This window comes from Vespa velutina, chromosome 20 (assembly GCF_912470025.1).
Source record: "Vespa velutina chromosome 20, iVesVel2.1, whole genome shotgun sequence".
Lineage (NCBI taxonomy): Eukaryota > Metazoa > Arthropoda > Insecta > Hymenoptera > Vespidae > Vespa > Vespa velutina.
This window is the reverse complement of record NC_062207.1, coordinates 3069928-3094927: the sequence shown is the minus strand read 5'-3', so window position 1 is coordinate 3094927 and position 25000 is coordinate 3069928. Positions and strand designations below refer to the sequence as shown.

At 33.8% G+C, this 25000-nt stretch overlaps 1 protein-coding gene across 4 annotated transcripts in view; it reads left to right on the top strand.

Annotated features, from left to right (window-relative positions):
• Positions 1-25000, top strand: part of LOC124956111 — a 178293-nt gene that overhangs the window by 89342 nt on the left and 63951 nt on the right. The gene's annotated exons all lie outside the window — the stretch shown is intronic.

The following is a 25000-nucleotide window of genomic DNA, read 5'->3' as shown; positions in this document are numbered from 1 at the left end:
AAAGAATTCGATTTGAATAGGCATATAATAAGTACTTGAAACTGATGTCGATAAGGGCTTTTTTTCGACAGCCGACAAGAATAGTATTGATATTCTCTTCTACGATGAGCATTCCGTTTTTTCCCCTTCAAATAGATCCTTCCATTATTTTTCTTTCTTTTGAAATTTTCCTTCTTTTATATCGTCAAATATAGTACTCTTACATACACATGACTATACTCTTCATTCATCGTTCATTTTTTTATTTATCGTATGTACGTATGTACATGCATATGTGTGTATATATATATATATATATATGTATAAGCAAGTACATACATGATTCTATAAAAAGCTGATTAATTAGTTTCGTTGAAACTATGATGTTCAAACCAAAATCACCAGACTTTTTCCAGACACTTGAATTTTATCAGACAAAAACATAACATTAAAGTTTCCCCTTTAATTAATTTCACAAAGAAAAATGATTAATATAATAAAATAATAATAATAGATTTTATTTAACACAGACATATTAAAATCGCATTTTGTTAATCCGAGACCCCGGATAAATTTGATTTGGAATAATATATAATATGATATATAATGATAAAATTTAAATTAACGTCCTGTCAAATGAAATCATTTAAAGAGAAAGAGACGGAAAACGGGAGATTTGTAGGAAGCCGATAATCCTCTTTATGATTCACAAGGGAGTATTAGAGGGTTAGATGAAGCAGGGTTATAGGTGCATAGGTCGTAAAAGGGTCTCGAGTCACAGGCAGGAAGACGCAACCCAGACGCTCATTACTCTTCCTTCGAGTCACGTTAGAATATTTGAATATGCTCGGCTTATCGTCGAGTTTTCCTTCCTCTCTCCTCGTCCTTTCTCTTTCTTCTCTTCTTCTTCTTCTTCTTCTTCTTCTTCTTCTTTCTTAGTTATAGGTGGGAGGAGTAAAGAGAACAACTCGTAGAGAAGGCGTAAAGGGTAGACAGATTTATGACAAACGATTTGTCTAAGAAAAGTTCTTCCTCCTTTTGTTCTTTTCGTCTTTATCTCTCTCTCTCTCTCTCTCTCTCTCTCTTTGTCTGTCTAACATTCTTCATCATTTTTCCACATATCCATTCCCTTTTCTTTTTATCTCTCTTTAAACCATAATAACGATGAGTATTTCGCGATGTAATCGAATAAAAATTACAACTCTATCTCAAAATCTTTTCTTTTTTTATAATTAAAAATATCTTCGAATTTCATTAAATAAAATTTCTCGACTCGAGAATTAATCGATCATTGAACTCTTTAACTCAATATATATATATATTTATGTATATAATAAATAAATTGTAAACAAGGGTTTGACGCATTTATCACGCGTTAAGTTTCTAATAGCTTATCTCTGACGTTGCTTCGAACTTCGTCTGTATTGTTTCGTGAGCAGTAATCCGTAGGTAAACACAGATCAGGTTGTCCAGGAAATTGTGCTTCGCTCAACAGACAGGTGTTTCCTGTTCGTACTCCTTGTATCTCTCTAGTGACCGTCTAATCTCATTGACTTAGTCTACCTACACACACATATATATATTTAATTAATTTTAATTCAATTTAACTTACGTTAACCGTGACGTGATCTTTTTTTCTCTGAATGAAATTTAATCATTGAATTGAGATGTATTCTCTTTCTTTCTTTCTTTCTTTAGGAAAGGTAAATTTTTTTTTGTTTTTTTTTTTTTTTTTAGAAATCTTTTTCATCTTTGATTACTATCGAGATAAAATTATTATATGGATAATAAATTTTATCTTGGGACAAATTTCGAGATTATCGAACGATTATAGGGACGATGATGATAAACGAAGGGAAATACGAGAGAGTATCTCATTATAATTCTAACGATATGCGAAGACGGTGCTAAGCGATTCTAATTAAGTGGAATCGAGCGTAGGAAGGTACATCATTACCGTACCTTAAATTAAATGCTTTCTAACAACGGATCTCTCTATCCGATGGTATGATATTAGGAAGAGAGAGAGAGAGAGAGAGAGATAAAGATAGGAAAATAATACTTTTAGGAAGAACATTTGCAAATGTATAATACGAATGGTTACATTCTAATCACGGTTCTCTGTTGTCTCGTTTATACGGGCTTAATTATTCATGTATCTATTATTTCCGTACATGCGCGTGCAAATTTTCACGTGTATTAGACGCGATTACTAATGACGATTGTGCGTTTTAGCTGTCGGTGTATCTATAATACGGCCAATCAAGATGAAAGTGCATATTATGTATAATATTGTTCAGAATTAACTGACTCTGATTCATTCGGTGTAATTACTTATCTATAGAAAATCTCTCTTGTAAATTTGGTTATTTGATCATTTTGGAACGGATGGTTTGATTAGGTGAAGATTTAGAAAAAAAAAATAGTAATAATAATAATAATAATAATAATAATAATAATAAAAACAAACAAAGCAAGAAATTCTTAATTAAAGAAATAACCGTAAAGGTCCAATCAAATTGAAGTTTACCAAAAGTAATTTTATTTTATTAAGACGTTTGTGAAGTTCGAACTATGTTTCAAACAACTACGATGAAATTCCTTAATGTGGATGAAAGCTTCCCCGTTAACGTGACCAAAACTATGTACGTTATTTAGATCGAGAAAATTCGATTTTCTCTTAGTTAGCAATAGATTCAATGAAATTCTTGTGGGTGTCTCCATTAACCCTTATGATCTTGGGGGAAAAGTAAGTAATATTAACGGAAAATTTCCTACCACGGAACGTTAACGGGAAAATCGTTAACGTTTCAAACGAACAAATTCCATTCAAAGCGTATCCTTCTTCACACGTGTTCACGGTACAAAGGATTCCCATTCACAGTTAACAATGAGTATGCCATTATCATTGAGTTCGCTAGATTTAATTTCCCGATAAACCGTGCATGTATGTATGCATGTACGTACGTTCGTACATACATAAGTATAGAAGGGCAATTCGATGAGAGAGAGGGAGGAAATGTCGTGGGGTCCTCGCGTTATGTTGAAGATTATCGTAGCTCAAATATTTCCGATAAGTCGGTCGCATTCCCTAGCACCCTTTGTGCATGGCTAAGTAGCTATAATTCAGCCTACGAGCTACATCAGTCGGCAATATCCAAGGTAATAAATTAAATCAAAGAAGATAATCCAGCTGAGTCTCTCTCCTCGGTGTCTCTCTGTTCTACGGGGATATCTATAAGGCCTTGGTCCGTAGCCAATGTCATAATGGAAGCCTGTAGTATCATCTAGGCAGAGTAACACCTATGAGTAATCTGCTTTATACGAGATCTCCTTTCAGAGACTGCATCTCGATCCCTTTGTCCTATTCTGCTCTCTCCCTCTTTCTCCCTCCCTCTCTCTCTCTCTCTCTCTCTCTCTCTCTCTCTCTCTCTCTCTTTTTCTACGTAGTCGCTTGTATCGATTTCCCTACCTACGAGTTTCTCTTTCTCTCTTACTCTCGTTTGTTCAGGTTCATACGATTTGGCATCTCTCTTCAGCAGAAACTCGTGTTTTCTCGTACACCTGCTCTCTCTCTATTTATCTCTCTCTCTCTCTCTCTCTCTCTCTCTCTCTCTCTCTTTCTCAACATCGACACGCGTTTACAGTTGAATTTCCATGTACACATCGTATGAAGGATTTTAACCTAACTCTAAAATCTCCGTCGTTGTTTCACACGACTAAAGAGAATACATTACGTAGGCATCAAGCATGTGCGAGGGTAGGGATACGTTTTAGGGAAAGCTGGAGTAACACTGATTAGGAAAATTTACGGAAAATGCTTTCAGTCAAAACTAATTAAACCCGGGTAATCCTCTACGGTCCGGATTTGAGGATACGATCCTCTACGTAGTTTCACTGTTTTAGTTCAGAGCCTTATTGTTAAAAAAAACATTTCTCAATTTATTTCGATATTGAAACGATGTATTAATTCGATCATTTATATACGATTAGAATTTTTCATTGACTTATGAAAATGGGAATTAGAATCGATCGAGTTAGAATAATAGTATAGAATAATATTCGTAGGAAAAAGTAAAAGAAAAAATGTAAATAAATAAATAAAAGGAAGAGAAAAGAAAAAAAATTGGAAACAGATCAATAGCAAAGATAATTGAAGCTTTAAAAAGCTTTAATATCATTAATAGATACAATTTGATTCTATCTATTACGTAACTCGATATATTTTGGATTTCCAATTGAATCGACGCAATCAGATGAAATAAACGAACATTGGTTTGCCGACCTCTTTTTATATACACTTTTTCTCTCTCTCTCTCTCTCTCTCTTTTTTTGTCAAAGTAGGTATATAGGTGTATACATAACTCGTATTACATCGGCTCTCGTTTCAACGTCAACTATGCTGCAGGGGTGGTGAGGGGGGTGGGAGGAGGGTGTTGAACAATTCTCGCAAAAATGTTCAGCGTGCCTTCGTTGAAAAAGCGCGGAACGTAGAAAAACCGTGGAAACCGATCCGCTCTTGCGGAAATTCGAAATGAGAGCGTGTAAGATATCGTATACCAGAGATAACTACCATGATATCACGCGAATACTTCCAATAAAAAGTTTCGTCGCGAAATTCTTTCTTTCTCTCTCACTCACTCACTCACTCACTCTCTCTCTCTCTCTCTCTCTCTCTCTCTCTCTCTCGGTTCATAGCAAGCTGACTTGCTCTCCTCGTATATGGATCTCATTTCATCTTACATAGAAAAATCGACTGACTTCGTATCCTCTCATCTTTCTTTTTCTATTTCCTATCCTAGCTTCTATTTCGTCCCTCTCCTCACCCCATCCCCAATCTCTATACTTCGGAAAAACTTTTTAATTTCTCTTCCCAGCTTGCAATACAAACTTTTCCTCTTTCGTTTAGTTGAACGTTCCCTCTCCCACCTATCATCTTGCCCTGCTCTGAATCCCTCCCCATCCCTCTCCCCCCCACCTGTTCCATCATAACGAGATCCATCCCAATTGCAAGATTTCTTTTATTGGCATTTATCACGTTGATCATCTCGATCGTACCGTTTGTATAATATGTTATTTATCATTTCGTTGTATCATTGAAAGATAAAATTCTACGTATCAGCTGTAATCAGTCGTCTTCTTTTTCTTTTTTTTTTTTTCTTTTTCTTATTATATTCTTCTTTCTCGTTACTTTTATTAAATACGAAACTTTTAATTAATTCTTTTATCAAAATACAAATTTTGATAAATCCATGTATTGGTATGTCAATCAATTTCTTTTTCATTTTTTATTCTTTCATTCCTTGTCTTTCCCGTTTCCATTATTAAAAATACGTCCATACAGTCGTTAAAATATTATTAATTTCTAATTTGAAACGTTTTAATCAAGCAATCGGGGAAGGATCTATAATTTCAGTGACCTCGTGTCGCAACCAGCCGTGGTCTAGCTCGACGATTATGGAACGTTCGAATTCGTCGAGCTCGTAATAACGAGCATTAATCTCTTTCCACGGCGAATTTCTAACGCGTCGCTTCGCGTCGTTAAACTTTTCGCTAGACTCCTTCTCTTTTCTCTCTCTCTCTCTCTCTCTCTCTCTCTCTCTCTCTCCCTCATTGTCTCTCTTCCTCACGCCGGACACCGAAGATTTATTTTGTTTTCGAGCCCTCGTAATGTCTTATAAAGTATAACGAAGCGAAGAAAAAGAATGGAAGAAATGAAAAAAAAAAAAAAAAAAAATATCCAAAATTCAGTTCCTTTTTATTATTATTATTATTATTATTATTATATTTTTTTGTGTTTGCTTATCTTCTTTTTCTTCAACGAACTAAAAGCTCTAATATTTTCCTTAAAATTCTTTAAAATTTTTTTCGTCAAAGCGTAGAAACAATTTTAGACATTTTTCAACAGCACACAACGTTTCAACGTTGATCACAAAAGTTGTGAAATATATCTTAGAGGGAGAGAGAAAGGGGGACAAAAAAAAACCAACAAGAAAAAAAAAAGGAGAGACAGACAATGAGAAAAGTGGTATTAGGAGTGATTATTTATTTATCAAAAATATATTTATTTTTTCTTCTTCGTTTTTTTTTTTTCTTTTTTTCATTTTATTTATATTTATTTCCTTCTTTACTTCCTCGTCGATCTCGATTATATGTGTAAATGACAACTCAATACGATTTCATATTTTTTTTCTCGAACGAAATTATATCGATATCGAATCGATTATTATTAATCAATACCACTGATTTATACGTTCCCATGAATACGTTAATTACGTTACACTTCCGTGTCAATTATGTGTTTTCTCTCTCTCTCTGTCTCTCTCTAATCCATTGCAGAATAGATTACTGGATTTTGTTAATTGCTCTGAACGAAAAAATATCGATAACGATGGATCGATAGAGAAATAGAAAAAAAGATATTTTTTTGATATCGTTGCGCCTTCGATCAATTTTTTAGACATTTAATTAACAATGCCACTCTCCTCCCCCTCCTATCTCTCTCTCAATCTATTAATCTCACTTATCGATTTTTTCCCCGTTGAAATTTTGTTTCTCTTGCTATATCATTGACAATATTGATGGATTGTAGACTTCATACGTACATAAATGCATATATGTTCGTATACGTAGGATTCATGAGCACGAGCATTTGACCAATTAGATAGGGAAGCCTGTAGGTGGTAGTAGGGGATGTGGGGTTGAAGATGGGGTGAGGTTGGTGTAGAAATGGCGGAGAAGGCACCTGCCACTATTACCGGTAATGTAATTCTCCACCATCTTGCGTTTGAATTTCCGCGTAAGCTACGTAGCAATTACCATAAACTAAGTAGACGCGATGTTCGGTTGAATAATTGTTCAGAAACGTGTGGGTTCTAAGTGAATTTTGCAATAAGGCTATATACATACATACATACATACATACATACATACATACATACATACATACATACATACCTTCATTCCCGAATTAATTGTAAGAAAAAGTAATTCGTTGCACTAAAGGAATCTCATTGTAATCGATTTCTGAACAAAGAATTTCAATGTACCAAACGAACCAATATATAATATATTAATTAATAATTACATATATATATATATATATAAATATATAGATTGTATCTATCAATAATTCGTGTGATCACAAATAGTCTCTCTCTTTTTCTCCTTTTTTTTTATTTTTTTTTATTTTTTTTTTTTTTTTTTTTTTTTTTTTAAGTAATACAACGAGACGATAAAATTTATGGGAGAATGCATAAGTATTCCTGCTATTCATACCGACTAACTTTAAGTAGATTAATTCGTACTGCCAGAAACATCTAGACGGATTTAATTCAGGAATGCGAAAATTCCGTGAGATCCTTACTTTCGTTCGAATCTCTCTTTCTCTCTGTCTCTCCCTCTCTTTCTCGTATTATCTGTCTCTTATCCTTAATCATAGCAAAACCACCCTTATATGAGTAACTATGTGCCTACCTTATACAAGCTTTCCCGTTTGAAGGCATCACGAATATAGAATTCTCTCTCTCTCTCTCTCTCGCGCGTGCGTGCGAGCGCATGCGCTGTCACAGAACAATTTGAATGACGATAGCTCTTTGCCAAAGAATAATGGAATTACCGTAGTAATCGCGATAACTTTCCGGTTTCGAGGGTGCTCTATAACATCGACTATAATACTGTTCTCGTCGAGTATAACTATTCGTACTTTGCGTCGAAGCCCTAGCAAAGCTTTCGGCCATAACCTGGGACAGTTTCTGTTCTATCCAACTTCCCTCCCTTCCTCCTCTCTTACTCTCTCACTCACTCACTCTTTACAGCATGGAAAAGTTACTCAGAGATAGAGAGAAAGGTGAAAGTGCAGGCAGTAATTCGAAAGCGGATTATATAACTGAAAATCCGGGTGCATTCGTGCTGAATACTTCGTCGTTCACTATATATATAGTATATATATATATATATATATATATATATATATATATATATGCCTTCTTTTTGGGTAAATCGGTCGGGGAGGGTATTGGTGAAAGTCCAACGAGATGATATTGGCGACTGTCTACCGTTCCATACTTCGGATAACCGGTATAGTATAGTGAGGTTAGATAACAAACGAATAAGATTTTCACCGTAAGCTTTATACAGAGAAAGAGAGTACTTTAACGTTAAATGTGTTATACGGTCGAACGTTTCCTATGATAGATTTCATAAAAAAAAAAAAAAAAAAAAAAAAAAAAAAAAAAAAAAAAAAAATAGGGAAAAGGAATAACGATAAGAAAAAGGAAGAAGGAATATTCATAACGGCGACAGACCAAAATATTTTTTTTATGTATCGCAGAGAGAAAGATGATACGGTCAACGGCCCACGTTATAAAATATTTCACTATCACCTATCATCTCCCCCGGCACGATATATAGATTTTTCTACCCTCTCATAGATCAAAAAAGAAAAAGAAAAAAAAGGGTCGAGCTTACGAGCGGTACGTAACATGCGTATTCTGATATCTGAAATAACGAGATCGTAAGAAACTCTCAGACAATAACGAAAATCCAAAGTCCCATATCAATCCTACGTTTTCGTTATATTCGGCTCTAAAAAATATTTTCCTTTCCTTCTTTCTTTCTCGATCGATAAGATACTCGATGATCATCTGTCCTTTATCTTTTTTCTTTTATTATCCTCTTATTAAATAACACGTATAGTATAGCTCACATAATTTTTTTATTGAAGATACTAATAAACAATCTCAAACCACTTGATTTTATTATCAATAAGGTGTTATCTAATACAGGGAGAGAGAGAGAGAGAGAGAGAGAGAGAGAGAACAAAAAAATATACATTTATTTCACGAGATAAAGCAAAAAGATTCTCATTATCATTCGACTCATCCGTATCTACATTTAATACGAAGAATTAATTAAGGATGAAAATCGAATAGAAGAGAAAGAGAGAATGGCAGAGAAAGTCAAAGGATGATGCTAGGGGAAAAAGAAATAGCTGGGGCTATTCTCTCTCTCTCTCTCTCTCTCTCTCTCTCTCTCTCTCTCTCTCTCTCTGTCTGTCTGTCTGTCTGTCTGCGTATTTACTTACGTACATTTCGGAGATAAAGAGAATCCTAAAGAGGGACTACTTCAAGTTAGTCGATTTTCTAAAGCACTAACCCTCTATAGCTGGCAGCTAGGCTCTTTGATTCACAGTGATCCAAATTGAAAGGAAAAAGAAAAAGGAAAAAGAAAAAGAAGAAGAAGAAGAAAAAAGCGAAAAAGAAAAGAAAAGAGAGAGTGAGAGAGAAGGAGAGAAAATCGACTGAACAGAATGACTTGAATTTCAAACGTTTCAGAGAGCATGCGTCCCCTCTTTTGAAATATGAAGAGAATGTTCCGAAGTTATAAGGGCGTGGCAGGTGTGTGTACACACATACACACATACACATTCATATATATATATATATACACACACACATATATATATATGGGAGGGTGTATGCGCGCGTGCTAGCAGTACCTTCGACCTTCGAACTTCTCTCGTGTGCATCGCTTAGAGGAATGTTAAATCCACTGCCGGCGAGGATGGCCTTATCTCCTGAGCCATCCCGAAGACATACCACCGACTGAGCGCGTATCTCTTTCTTCTTCATATCTCTACATACATTTATATATACATACATAAGAGAATAAAAGTCTGTCTAAGTGTATGTGAAAGATGTCTGGGGTATGGACCAAAGAAAGCTAGAAACGGGAAACGATTACGTTTCTAACGGAAAGAGAATGAAAACTAAAGAAAGAAAGAGAACAGACCTAGGGACATCCGTTTTCCGTGACAAAGAACATTCAACATTGCAAATCAATCGTCTACAAATTATCTCTCTCTCTCTCTCTCTCTCTCCTCTTCTTCTCTTTTCCATGAAATTTACACCAGGAACTTTCTCTATTCATCAAGCAGTTAAAGTTGTTCATCACTTTCCGCTCGTAGCGTATATGACTTCAATGACAAGTATGAACTACGGAAAATATGAACTACGAGTGCAATATCTCTCACAATCTAGTTAAACATATATATGTGTATATATATATATATATACACAAAATACTTGCAATGAAATATAACTGTAATTAATTAAAAAGGAATTAGATGAATTCAATGCATTTCAAAGAGAGAACTTCGACGTTTACTCGTCGGGATACGAAAGGAACGCCTGTTTCGAGAGCTATGAAATTTTTAAACAGATATGGTATTGTTTAAATATTACACATGGTTTATATAATTTTAAAATATTCTAAAGTATGAATTATTTTATAACTTACGCGTTAGAAATGGGAGAAAGAGGAGCTTCGATGTTTACTCGACGAAGTAGATAAGAAGACTGTCTCGATGATAGTCACCCGTCTTTGAAAAGTTTGTTTTTGTTGACGTAACCTGGAAACCATTCACTCGTACAAATTTCAACTTTATTTACATAAATATTAATTTAATTCTATTTTATATTCAACAACACGTATTACGAGCTACATATGTATATAATGTTTATACAAATGAACTTTTGTTTAATTATTAATATATTATACTATGTGCACGTTGTACATTTTTGAATATCTATATCTATTATCGAAAATGTGAATTATTTAAGCCGATTTTGATATTGATACGTATCGAAACATTAATTTTTCATTATTTTGTAATGTTTAATCGAAAGAACTGTTATTTAAATATTAGTCTATTGCACTTCGTCTGCATTATGCATTGTTTGAATAGTTACGAAATTATTGATAGTATAAATTATTCATGCTATATAACCATTTGGAAAGAGAGTGCTTGTTTCGATGTTTACTCGTTGAAATGCAAAAGAAAACTGATTTGATAATAATCAAAGTCGTTCGAGCGTTCGTTTTCATTGACGTTATATACGGGCAACGACCCTCGCATTTGAGATTTAATTGTAATGAAATGTGTTATTAAGTACATAATGTTTATGAAAATAGATTATTGTTTAATTATTATTCAATTATATTCAATTTCCATTGTAAATCATTTAAATAGACATAAAAATAATGGAAAAATATAAATTACTTATCTTATTATTATTCATAGCTTGAAATTGTTTAAACAAATGTTAAATAATCGCAAATACGAATGATTTATATTATTCCTTATGAAAATATAGTGCATACTAGACGTTAATTAGTCTGAATAATGCAAAATAACTCTATAACTATTAAAATGATCGACTACTCAATTGTTTTGTTAATTTTTCTTTGTTAAGCATTAAAATTCCTATTCCATAAAATTCCTATTTTCATAAAAATAATCCTTTATGAAAAATTCAAATAAAGTGATCGCCTCGTTACAAACCTTTGTCTTTCTAAAATGGGACATTGTCCGTTCGATCAAAATTGGTCAAGGATTACATACTTAATTTATTACTTTCGTAAACTATTATAAAACCAAGCGTCAATGAACGATTTTTATAAGAGAGAAAAATTCTTACGTAGAACTGCATTATATGCAACACACTGCATCGTACTTTTCTTTATGGTTTATCCAAGAACATCCCCGAGAGTATCTCAACGATATTCACCAAAAAGGATGTAATGTTTTAACCTGGGGATTACACTTTTTATCTTTCTCTCTCTCTCTCTCTCTCTCTCTCTCTTTTTCTCACTCAACGAAAGATCATTTCCTTGCCAACTCTTTTTCTTTCTAACATAAATGTAAACGACGAGTTGAGAAATGTTTTCTATAGACATTTTCCTCTTTTAAAGATATCAAAGAAGATACGAACACGAAGAAAAGAAAATCGTTGATTTAGTATAAAATGGAGTAATCTCTGGAGAAAAGCTATCTCTTGTCGATACTATCCGACGAAAACTGGATGATAAAAAGAGAGAGAGAGAGAGAGAGAGAGAGAGAGAGAGAAGACTGATTATATTTCTTACTGGAGCAACAACAACCAGAATGAAAGTATTTAAGTTAGAATCATTAACTTGGATAGATAAATAGATAGGGAGATAGATAGATAGATAAATAGATAAGAGAAAGAGAGAAGGAGGGTTTGCAACCAGAATGAAAATACGAGTAGCCAAAGTTATGGTCTCTACGAAATGAGTCTGAATTTTCATGGAAGATGGAATAAGAGAGAAAGAGGTGAGCTTATGCGAGATAGTATACTAGAGAAATAGAGATGATTTGCGCTATCTCTATTCTCTTTATTTTTCTCTTTCTCTTTCTACATCTTGTACTAGTAGAAATAATATATAAAATCTCTGAATTGAATACGTGTTAGTAAGTAATAAGGATGCTACGACTGTACACATTATTTTTAATATCATATATCCATTCACCCTTTATCTCTGTCTTTATATTCAATCGGTTGATCCTCGTCATCGTTGTCAATATGTTTCTCAAGGAAAAAGGCCAAGGGATCTTTGCGAAAACGAAATTAACTCGATAAATCTGATTGGGATTCGAAAAATCCTAAATGATTGGCTAAGAAGAAGAGAACGGCCTTAACTTCGATGGCTTGTGTTTCAACCATCGACTTATTCGAAACGAGACGAGAAACTTATTTAATCTAAAATCTTTCTCTCTCGCTCTTACTCTCTCATTCAATCACTAACTCACTTTGACTATACGAGTGCATCGATTTCACGTTCAACAAGCAAACTATAATTTCGAGTGAATAATAATCCAGTCAAGACCAATTTGTACGTACCATAAATTTTCTTCTTCTAACGTTTAGATAACAAAGTTCAAATTCGAGGCAACGCGAGGGATTAAAAGTCAACGTCGTTTCTCGATTGGAGAATTAAATGACATTCCCCGTCTCTTGTCAAAGTAGTACAAGTTTTCTCGCGACGACGATTTGAAAGTGACGATTTAATGCCTTGTATATTTAAGAGATTGCTTTTACAAGAGAAAACGAATTCTCTCTTTCTCACTCTCCCTCTCGCACTCTCTCTCTCTCTCTCTTTCTCTCTCTCTCTCTCTCTCTCTCTTTCTTTCTTTCTTTCTTTCTTTCTCTTTCCCTCTTTAAAGTTCCTTCTACTTTCTTAGCAATACTCACGCCTCTTCTTAAACTTTCAAGAAATACAATTTTCAATTGGAAAGATAGAAAGAGAAAGGGAGGGAGAGAGAGAGAGAGAGAGAAAGAGGGTGAAGATAGAAAAAATAAAAAATAAAAAAAAAGGAATTCTTTAAACTACTTATCCTTATCTCCCTCTCTCTCTCTCTCTCTCTCTCGCTCTCTCTCTCTTTTTTTCTCCCTCTTTTTAGGTTTCAGAACTAAAAATACGGACGAAAAGTTTTTCGTAGAAAACGAACGACACGTGAAACTAAGAGAAATTTCATTGTAAATAAAACGATTCCAGAGAGAATAAAATCATATCCGTACCGGCGTTCCTTTTCTCTTCCCGTGCACGTCGGTGTTTCGTTCTTTAAATTCAAATCAGTTCGTTTTCTTCTTCACTCTTTTTCTTTTCTTTCTCTTGTCATTGGTAGAGCACGAAACTCCTACGATAAATGTAAAAGTAAAACTTGGCGAGACTCGTGCTTCCAAAGGATCGAATCATAATTTAAACATCCCGAAAAGGTTGCCTTCGTGAGACTCCTTGAAAATTTTCTGTACGGTGATCGCTTACAACCCTTCGATATATAATATATATATATATATATGTATATATGTATGTATATATATATATATATATATACTTGCTTTAACTTGGAGTGGCGGCAAGCGGTCGTAAAGAAAATGAGAATTCAGGGATCGGATCGAGATTACCTTTGAAAAATTCAAACGATAACGAGGAGAATCGTCTTTCGTTGTGACATCTTAACCAAATCTCCATTTTAAATTTTTTCCTCGAATCTTTGACTTCTTCTTACGGTGCTTTAACCACCGTACAATTTTAATATTCTTTTTCAACAACGAACCCAACCAATTCTACTCTTTGCAGTTTCTTTCGGCAACTTTTAATTTTTTCTCCTTTCTTTTCTCTCTTTTTGGATCTCTCTCTCTCTCTCTCTCTCTCTCTATTATATATATATATGTATGTATCTCGGTTTTTTGATAATGGACATAAATTTTTCGAATTTATCGGTCTGTAAGAGAAACGTGAAATAAGTGAAATTAATTTATGGTACGAAGTAGATTTTGAAAATTATGAGAATTCCTTTCTTCATTTCCTAGCAGAATTATTCTCTCTCTCTCTCTCTCTCTCTCTCTCTCTCCCTCTCTGACACACACACACACACACATACATTCTTTCTCGCGTCGCTAAAGTTCGAGAAAAGTAGTTACTAGAGCGTAGGAACGACACATAAGTCCCTAGTCCCAAGTCCCTGATCCTTATTCACAAAGGAATTCTTAACTCTAATTTATGATGTGCTATAAACACGAAAATATTATCTACGTATTAATTCACGCCTATCAGATAAGAAAAAAGAAGGGGGAGGGGGTGTAAAAAAAATCTACTTAAATAGGATAATAAAAAGAGTGAAATAAAAAAAAAAACAAAAAAATAAAGAAATAGAGAAATATTTTATATTATCTAACAATTACGAAAAATATACATACGTTATTTACGTATAATCAATTGAATTAAAATTGTATTTAATTATAAGAATAATTAATTATGTCTATGAACTATATCACCGATACGATCTTAATTATTTTATTAACTAAAACTTATCTATCAATATATCGTTTACCTATATTATACTGAAGGCTAATAAATTTCATAGATACTTTAGCTTGAAAGTTCTATTCGAAGGGCAACGATCCTTTACAGGTGGATACTTGGCTAACTTTTCGGCACCATATTCCCAACATACGTGTTCTTTCCTTTGAAAGGATCGCTCTCGTCGAATAAGCTAAGCCACCAGCAAACACCAAGTAACAGCAATAGTAGTAGTAGTAGCGGCAGCAGCAGTAGCAGCAGCAGCAGCGGCAGCGGCAGCGGCAGTAGCAGCATCTCCACCCTCAACTGTTCCCAGAACACGACTTTGAGGCACTTAAAAAGTTTCATGACCAGTTTTGATTTATCTGTTGCTGCGGTTGAACTCTCCCCGGACTTGCTGCAAGTTTTCGTGGAAATAAAGAAAAAGTACATCCTTTCTTATCCTCTTCTTGATCTACGATCCTTTCTCGTAAGACTATTTCTTTTTTTTTTTTTGTTCGTTTTATTTCTATTTTTTTTTTTTTTTTCTTTTCTTTTCTCTTGAAAAATCAGTTTGTCATATATCCACGTGATCGTATTCATGCATTAATTCTAAAACAATTCTCTTTTCCCATAGCATATTATTTTCTCTTTTCTTTCGCTTTCTCTCCTCCTTTCTTTCTGCATCTATTTATCTCTAATTCTTTGCTACCGTAGAACTCCGAGAAAAAGGAAAAGGAAAAGGGAGATAGAAGGAAAAGGAGAGAGAGAGAGACAGAGAGAGCACAAGTAGTATAGTTGGCTGGAGTATACGCTGAAACTCGAGGTAAACGTAAGCAGAAAATGTTGGTAGGAAAAAGTCGCTCGGTCTCCGAGCAACGAGCCGTAGAAACTTCGTTTAGGACCAATAAGAATTCACGGAAGGCGGTTTTCCGTGGTTCGAAAGAGTTTCGAGAAGAGGACAAGAAAAAGAGAGAGAGAGAGAGAGAGAGAGATGGTTTGCTCGAAGTAAGAGTAGGGAAGTTTCGTAAAGATGCGAAGCAGGCAAGGAGGCAGGCAACCTGCTAGCGAAAGAAAGCTGAACAAACAATTTGCATGAAAGTAGAGAGAATTCTTAAAGGGTAAAGAAATCATAATTTAGCAGTGAAATAAAATTTATCGATTTATAATAAAAATCTAAGTAAATGATATTTTCTTCTTTTTCCTCTTCTTCTTCTTCTTCTTTTTATTATTATTATTATTAATTAGTAACGTTTAATCTTATTTGTATTAGAATTCGTTGTTGTATATTGCTTAAGTCATTTAAACAAAAAGTAATTGTACGTAGAACGACGAAGAGAATTGCAATTTGTAATATACTAAATTATAAAAGTTTTCCTTTTGGTTTCCACCAAGGGATTTGCTAGGTAACGTACACGGAGAATTACTAGTCTAGTATAGTGTCAGATTCTCGTATGCAGTCTCTCAGGTGGTACGCAGTAGCAATCAACGAAGTTCCCTAAGAGTTTACGATATATCTTGTTGTTGGTAATGATCAATCATAAGGGATGGAAAGGAACGAAATTTAATCAGGAATAGTGGTGCGTCTTCGTAAAATAAAATCAACGAGAGAGAGAGAGAGAGAGAGAGAGAGAGAGAGAGAGAGAGAGAGAGAACGTTATCTAAGAGTTAGAATCTTTTTGGGTAAATTAAAGTCTCGAACGAATAAAAATTATCAAGATTAAGTAGAAATCTCATTATTTGGAATCTTTTTTATTAGTTTCTTCATCTATTCTTTTGTTTTTTTTTTCATCTTCTTTTTTCTTTCCATTTTGTTTGTTAAATAAGCCGAGGAAAATTTTTTGTTTTCAGACAATTGATCGATAAAAGATGATAAAGAAAATATTATATCAAAAAAGAAGGAATTGCTCGTGAATATCTAAGAGAATAATAAGTAAGTGTCTTGAATGCTCTATATATCCATACATATGTATATATCTGTATATATATATATATATGTATATAGTTTCGACAACATCTCCGTTCCTGTCTGTTGGCAATCCTGTTAACTTCCACGGTGTGCCTTCGTTCCTTCGTATGGCAGCCACACACAATATCCTCTTACACGTAAAATAAGCTAGGCGACGATATTACCAGGAATACACCCTTCCCCTAAAACTTAAGCCCCCCCCCCCTTGCCTTACCTACAACTCAGAATCTGATTATTAAGGAGTTCGCTAACGGGTAGTATCATCGGTGAAAGGCCTGAATCTTCTTCCCTCGTCTCAAGATCAAATTTCACAGGACAACGCCAGATGCTTCACAATAGCTTCGAGTAAATCTTAGACAAAATAAGCTACTACTACTACTACTAGTAGTAGTAGTAATAGTAGTAGTAGTAGTAGTACTATTACTACTACTACATAGATCAACGTAGAGACAAGGATCTTGTTCTAAGGAGCTATTTAAAACTGGAATGATCCAAGATTGACAAATTCTTATATGATATCTCTTGATAGTAATCACGATGGAGTATAAATATCATATCAATGAAATTAACAAAATTATCTTTTGGAATCTGTTAACGATTGGATAAATGGATAATGGGAAAGATCGGATGAAAATAGATCAAAACGGATAATATCAAAAGAGAGATATATATACATATATAGATAATAGATAGATAGATAGAAGGATGGATGGATGGATACATAGATAGATAGATGGATGGGTAGATAGAAAAGGATGAGAATGAAATAACTACAATTTCTAGAATCTATATGCGTATGTAGTATACGATCATAATCAAGAAGCTAGAAACGTAATCCCTTGAAACCTATAGACGTGACATACACCGGTTAGTTGCGAACAAAGCATAAATCACAAAGCACCGAACATTCGTTACACGGTATGTGGACCATGAAATGCACCACATTCTCTCCAACTATTCTCTATTCGTATTTGTATCAATGTGTATACATTTATCACGGAGTAACTATATATTATATATATATATATATATATATATATATATATATATATACATCTATACTGTGGGCACACATAAACGTATACATATTAGCAATCACAAATAATAGACTATATGGAAACTTTTGCTTACGTAGGCACTTAAGAACACATACATACATATATATTTATATATATCCTAGGTGCATGCAAACATAGATGCACGTTAGAAATGTTACGGTCTGGTAACAGTACTCGTCTGATTGGATTGAGGATTATTTACTGAGTACGAAACACACTGAAATGATCATGGATTCTTTTGTCTTTGACTATGCTCGTAAGTTTACTACTATACGGAAAAACGTATGCCTTCTAGATAACATTTATATCCTTTGTTGTATCGATTCCACTTTCGTTTAATCTCATACTCTGTCTCTCTCTTTTTCCCTTTCTCTCCCTTTATTTCGATCAATCGTTTCTCATCCTTTCCCCTTTCGTAGCCCCCATAGTACACGTTCTATTTGAAGGTCTCTTATATTAGGATCGAAGTCCTTTCGAACAATAGAAACTTTCGAGGATGGTCTAAATGAGCCGATGCGAGCGGAATACGAGACACGAGCGCGCGTGGATAGGATGCACAAATGAGAGTTCTTCGTTGAATTTTTATCGCCCGATCGATATGAAAATACCCGTGGGTTACGATGGTACTACGTTCGTCGAAGGGAAAAAGGAATACGGAATATGTTACGTTAATCGCGTAATTGAAACAATCGAATGATAATATAACGTATGAAATATTAAAAATAAAATATACATATATATATGTATATATATATATATATTTAACGAAAAAAAAAAAAAGAAAAATTCTCTCTGGATCGAACGATATAGAAAAAAGAAAAAAGAAGGGGGAGAGAAAAAAAAAGACAAAATAAACAAACTATAATTTCCCTCAACTTTGTTCACATAGATTAACACAATATGAACCCATAAGAAAGAATGAGAGAGAAAGAGAGAGGGTGACATACGGTTTCTCTTTTCTTTCTACTCGTTAGTGAAACATACCGAGATAACGGGGAACCATACTACATGGTTAATGAGTCCAAGGCCTCGTTATACATTTTTCTTTCTCTTTCTTTTACTTTTCCTTTTCCATTTCCTTTTCCTTTATTTCGTTTCTTTTTTGTCCTTTCCTTTTTTTCCTTTTCTTTTCCTTTTCTTTCCTTTCCTTTTTTTTTCTCTCTTCTTCTTTCCTTTTTTACAGTCCAGCCACACTCAACTACGCTGAATGCATAATTACTTATACGTGTAAGCGCATATTTATAATCGCGAAACCCTCGAGCGAGCGGTCGTTGCAATTAAGCAGAATTAATAATCTACGTGTCCCGGGCGAGAAATTAACAGATCCTCCCCCCCCCCCTCCCTCCCTCCCTCCCTCCCTCCCTTCGACCCTTCCTTTCTCCTCTTCGTCTCATCGGCCTTTCTCTTCTCTTCTCTTCTCTTCTCTATCTTTATCTCGATGTAAAGGCGAAAGTTCGACCCTATCTCCCTCCCACTATCCCTTCTATACTTCCTAACGCTACCTTCCTCCCTTCCTCCTCTTCTACCTCCTTCCTCCTATCCTTTCCATCCTTTTCTCTTCCTCTATCGCTATGTAGGTAATTACTTTTTAAAGCTGTATGAATTGTTAAGCCGGATAACAGGACGTGCGCGCATGCATACTGATAACAAGTTCGACGTGAAAAATGAGTGCAAGGAGTGAACGTCGGGCGAGTTAATTATTCGACAAGGTTTTTCTCAAAATCAAGGATGCCACAGGATCCGAAAGGATTATTATTCCGGCATAAAGGGAATACAATTTTATTCTACATTTTTCCTTCTCTTTTTACATCTTTTTCTTTCCTTCTTTCTTTTTTCTTTTTTTTCTGTTAACAGAAACGAAATTAATACTTTTGTCATAGTCGTAGTAGTTTCTATATACTTGTTTACAATATCAAAGCCCGTAGGATATACAGATTGCAGGATATAAATACATTTTTACCGTATTTCCAATATGATCCATATAGTATATACACAAAAGACATTCACATTCCAGATATAATATATAAATATGTATATACACGTACGATAAGAGAATGTGGAATTGTATCGGGTTGTAAAAAAAAAAAAAAAAAAAAAAGAGAAAATATTCGAGAAATTAATTTCATTTAAGGCTTCTTATATAAGGCTTCTATACGCGAGATAATCCATGATTAATAGCGAATATTTTATTCGCTTGAAATAAATGTGATAAGTTTACGAGAGATTGATTAGCGGGGCGAGATGGGGTAGGGAGTGGGAGTGATTAGATACGAGGTAGTTAAAGAGAATAAAATGCAAAGTATTCGATATTCGTAAAAGGTTACATATAGAAAATGTCCAATTAAGTTTAAATTACGGTAGGAGAGTGTGGTTAGCCATGGACGCCCAACGTTCGTTGTTACTGTAAAACGGGGAAATGGTGAATAATATGGTAATTTGATTATCCGTAACATCCGACCAGCAATTGGATAACTGTGGCGAGTCTCGGGGTATTGTTGCCGGCACAAAGGATACACTTGACGATAATACAAGGAAAGCTCTATCTCTCTCCCTCTCCCTCTCTTCCACGTTCCGGCTCCGTCCAGCCTCTTAGGAACGTGTAATTGGTCTAAGGGATCTACAAAGTCCGATTCGAATATCCACCCAGGCGAATTAATCTCTGTGTACTACAAATTCGACAGCAGACTTCAGCTTTCTATCTCTATCTCTCCCCTCCCTCTCTTTCTCTCTCTCTCCCTCTCTCTCTCTCTCTCTCTCTCTCTCTCACTTTTGTTTTATGTCTCGTAAAAATAAAGTTTGACGAATTAGGTCTACAGATACGTATCATTTTTATGTAATTGATTATATTTTTTGGCATAATGATTATTACTTGGCATAATGATTACGTTCCGTGATTACAACATATATATATATATATATATATATGCGTGTGTGTGTGTGTGTATATTTTTTTTTATCTTTTGCGATAGAGAAAAAGAGAGAAGAAAGAGAGAGAAGTTTATGTAGAAAAATTAGTGTCGCGCCGTAAACTTTCAGGAAAGTAATCTGAAATGTTTAATCTTTAAGACGAAGACAGAACGGATGTTGCGACAAAGATGAAAGAAGAAGAATCTGCTGTCGTCGCAGCATAAAACGAAGTGACTCTTATCTTAATTCGTTATTCGCGGCGTGGACAATTTTCCCAGGCGGGGTGACTCGACCTACCTTCGAGTTTTGACGAATCGGATACTTTACAACGTCCCAACACAAAAATTAGTCCTAATGAGAAATTTAATTAACGAAATGAATAGTAAAACCGGATGATGCTTTTCCTTAAACAAAATGTCCTTTGCACTTTCGATGATTACGAACGAATTTCGATCTCACAACGAACGCTTCTTTTATTTTATTTATTTATTTTTTGTTTTCTTTTTCTTTGTTGTTCTTTTCTCTCACCTTTTGTTTTTATATTTTGTTAAAAAAAAAAAAAAAAAAGAAAAATAATCTTTCTAAATAATGCAACATTAAATGTATGATAAGGTGCAAGGTATATATATTCATTAGTTTAATATATTCTCTAAGATATTTCTCGTCCTATCTCGTACTGCACTTTATTCTAATTTTAAAAGAAAAACTCACGTTATGTTTATTTTTTTATTTATGTGTTTGTTAGTTTTGCTCTTTTTTTTTTCTTTTTTTCTTTAAATAAAATCCTATTAACTGGAAAAGCTTCGAATACCGTGGAAGATTATTTTCTTTTTATGAGTCTCGATCGAAGGAAATTCAGTTAAATCGACTCGACTAATCGGGCAACTCTCTCTCTCTCTCTTTCTCTCTCTCTCTCTCCCTCTCTATCTCTATTTCTCTCGAGTACGCATATAAACATGGACGAGCGATTTGGCAGAATCACTTTCTACAAGAGGCGTCTCGATTAAACGAGAAGTAATCAAGTAAACGACGTTACAAGCGCTCGTCGGTAATCGAGAAACTTCTCGCGATTTTCGCGATAACCTGCTGTCGATTTACTTTTGAACCTAAAATTTCATGCGTATGACATTTCCATGAGAACTAATTTAACGTTATTAATAGTTACTATCATTACTACTACTACTACTACTACTACTACTACTACTACTACTACTACTACTACTACTACTACTACTACTATTACTACTACTACTACTACTACTACTACTACTAATAAAAGATGATAATAATAATAATAATATGATAAATATAATCAAAGAGAGAACAAATATATTTTTTTAAACGATTTAAATATAGAATAAGAAGAAGAGGGAAAAGAAAGAAAAGATATAAAAACATCCTCGTATATCTATGTTAGATTTAATTAATATAAATTGCAATAGAAAAATATTCAAACAATTTTTGATGGAGTAAAGTGATAGAGGGAGGTAAAGCTTACTTTCGTATATGAAAGAGAAAAGGTAAATAATACATTTTTTTTTGCTTGGATATCGTGAGATGAATATAGAAAAGAATAGTTCTCTCTCTTTTTTGTTTTCTCTTTTTGTTTCTTTTTTGCTCTCCTTCTCACGGGGTCGAGCGGGGTTCAATCATCGATATATTCCATGGAACAAGTAGCCACGTGCTTCGTTTATTTTCTCCTTGATTTTTTTATTTCTTTATACGATATCGGCATATGAAAGTTTATTAACGAAATCGTTCGTTGCCAATATTATAGAGGACGTAGGAGAAAAGAGATAAGGGTTGGAGTAATTTGAAAAAATAAACAAAAATAAATAAATAAGTAAATAAATAAAAAAAGAAGGAAGAGAAGAAATAATCCGGCCAGCAGCAGATTTATTGATTCTTTTTTTGTTTTTTGTTTCTTTTTTCTTCACAAAATACTATCACTTTTTGTTAAATTTTTCTTCTATACATATATACATACATGTATATGAATATATATATATATATATATATATATATATATATATATATGTATATATATATATACCTTTTCTTCTTCTTCTTCTTCTTCTTCTTCTTCTTCCGCCACGTACTTGTAGAAATGAAAAATGCATTACTTACTTTCCTAGACGTAGCTGCGTACATACATATATGCATACATACATACTCAAATAATGTCCTTCTTTTTTACAAAAGCTCGTGTCTTGTAAGCTACGATTAAAACGACACCAAGAATTCTTTTCGCTTTACGTAAAATCGAGTTGTAATTTATTATTTCGCCGTCCCACCCTCGCCTTTCTCCCTTGTATCGTGAAAATAATTTCCCGACCATCAATCGAAAAGTACAAATGCAATTTGTTTTACTTTCGAGATAATGCCCTTAAAATGATTATAATTCGCTCAAACATCCTTCTTTGACAAATATAATTTCTTATTAAGGCTAACAATGCACATGATATATACATACATTCGATGAAAATTATTTATCGCTTAGATTTATTCGAATCTCTTCTGTGTTAAGGATTCGATTAAGTTACTATAGATATTTAATAATTGAATTCGAATATTATTATTCGATTCTTATTATCACGAACTTTTTCATTTCTCTTAGTTCCTTACATAATTAACCCTCTTTTCATGATTTAATAAATTCGACGATAATTACGTAGACCGTCCTCTCTCGACGATATAATTTAACTTTTAAAATTCATCTCGTTTTATCTCTCTCTCTCTCTCTCTCTCTCTCTCCCTCCCTCCCTCTCGTTTACTCCGGACGTATCTACGTATATATCGCTTTTCAATTTGCATGATAAAGAATTCGATCCGTTCTTGATTATCAATCGTTTTATTTAACTCGAAATTGCAAAACGTTCGGAACGAGAACGATTCTGAATTGTTTTTTTCTTTTCATTTCTTTTTCTTTTCTTTTTTCTTTTTTTTCAATTATAATTTTTATTACTTCATCCTTCTTTTATTTATTCTATATTTTTACAACAAAAATATTTTCTAAATTTTGTATTATCAACAACTGCAAAATAAATAGCTCTATAATCTATAAATATCTTTATTAATTAATTTATTATTTGTAAACGTTGATAAAAATAAAATGAGAAATTATTGTATGTAATGACTAAAGGTTGAGAGGAGGAAATTTGGGAGGGATTGAAATGGGAGAAAGGAGAAATGTATTATGTAATATTGAAATGAGAAAATACGTTTGAATGTTAAATACGTTGATTGCCCAATACGAGACTGTACCCGTATAGGGTAAATAAATATGCGATTGGATATAATGCGTGGAAGTAAACGCGTTAATCTTTCTATTTAATTATGACGCTTTTCGCGTCACAATGTATCCCTGGATTATTTTTATTCGATAATCAAGGGATAATGGACTGGTGCGACCGAGTTTAAAATGAAGGGAGGGAAATGGGAAGAAAAAAAAGAAAAAAGAAAAAGGGAAAGTATTTTTCCATCCTTTAGTTTTCATATTTTCTCATTTTATTCTTTCTACATTATCTTTCCTTATTCTCTCATTAACATTCCTAACGCAATATTTTTGTTTGACCTCTTTCTCATTCCATTTTTCCCTTTGACCTATATTACTACTAGATGGGATAAAGTGAAAGGAAGAAGAGAGATAGAAGAGAGAGAGGTCTCTTTGTCTTTCTCTAATCATTTCATTATTTTCCTTCTATCGTGTAATTAGAGAGCACACACACACACACACACATATACATAAACAGAAAGAAAAGGAACATTTTGATTATAACTTTTTTTATTCTGTTTCTAATAAAGTCTCGCATGATTCATAAATTTCTCCCCATATAACGAAATAATATTCCCAACGAGTTCGGAATATAATTTAACTGTCGATAATTCCATAAATTTCGGACAAAACTATTTTCGGGAGAAAGACGGAGAGGACAGAGAGAGAGAGAGGGACAGAGAGTTTCCAATTATCACGAACGATAATTGCTTAACGTTCGAATATATTCTTCGTAATTGGTTATAAACGATTGGTTTGTAAACCCATGAAAAATAATCAAACCTTCGTTGCTTTGAATAATAATAATTGGTAAAAGGGATTATTCGATTGAAACGATTATTTCGTTTAACAAATTAACAATTAACAAAGTTAACGTTGATTGATCAACCTAATTCTCACTTATATCTATATAATTGAAATATATTTATTTGAATGATTAAAAGGAACGAAGATGAAATAAAGTATCAAAAAGAAGGAAGTTTTAGGAAAGAGTAGAGTACTACTACTACTACTACTACTATTACTACTACTCGGAGTACTCGACGACAAAAGTTTCATTTCAGTGTCATAGAACTTTCGTGAAAGTTCCTTGTCGATGTTACCGGATCATGTTCAACCTCCTCGGATCGTCGAACCGTTTAATAGACTTACGTTTGCGCCACCAGA